The following is a 746-nucleotide window of genomic DNA, read 5'->3' on the forward strand; positions in this document are numbered from 1 at the left end:
CCCGAGCGACAGGGAGAAAAGCGGCCGGGGTGAGCTGGCCCCGGTTTCGGACCGCTAAATGGAGCCAGAGCAGTGACAGAGACTCACCCCTCGCCCCGTCCCATTCCTTTAGCAGCCGGGCTGCCCCGTTAGCTCCCGGGTGACACGGCGTCGCCCCGGTGTGCGGGGTACAAGTACATTTTAAAAAAAATCATCCAAACAAAAGCAGGCGCTGGGTTTGGGAAACGTCAGGATCCGCAACTTCTTTTATTTTGCGAAGGCGATGCGCGCACATTTTGCAGGAAACAACTTCCCCTGATTTTGGCATCGGAAAAGTGCGGTTTGTGCTTTGCACGTGCCCCGCGAGGTTGCTAAACCTTCAAGCGCCGGGAGACGGAGAAACGGGGACATGTGGATGCTCAATCCGTTTTCAGCAGATGCCGGTCTCGGCGCGGCGTGAGGAGCGGCCGGCGCGGCGGCACTGCTGGCTGGGGCACGCGCGCCCACGCAGCCGCTCGTGTTTCTTGCGTCGTTGCCACGAACGAGTAATTAAAATCCAGCTGAGACATGAGACCCGCCAAACCCCGAGAAAGGGAGCAGGTAGTGGGAAACGGGAGATGGACTTGTCAAGTCGAACAAGTGCGTAAAATAAATAATCGAGAAAGAAATAAATTAGAAATGTAAACCCTGGGAAAAGGCTTAATTGTGGAACGCTCCCCGGATGCAGGGAAACCCCCTCTCTCCCGAAGGCGGCTGGAGAGAGGCGA

This window comes from Aptenodytes forsteri, unplaced genomic scaffold (assembly GCF_000699145.1).
Source record: "Aptenodytes forsteri isolate BGI_AS27 unplaced genomic scaffold, ASM69914v1 Scaffold93, whole genome shotgun sequence".
Classification (NCBI taxonomy): Eukaryota; Metazoa; Chordata; class Aves; order Sphenisciformes; family Spheniscidae; genus Aptenodytes; species Aptenodytes forsteri.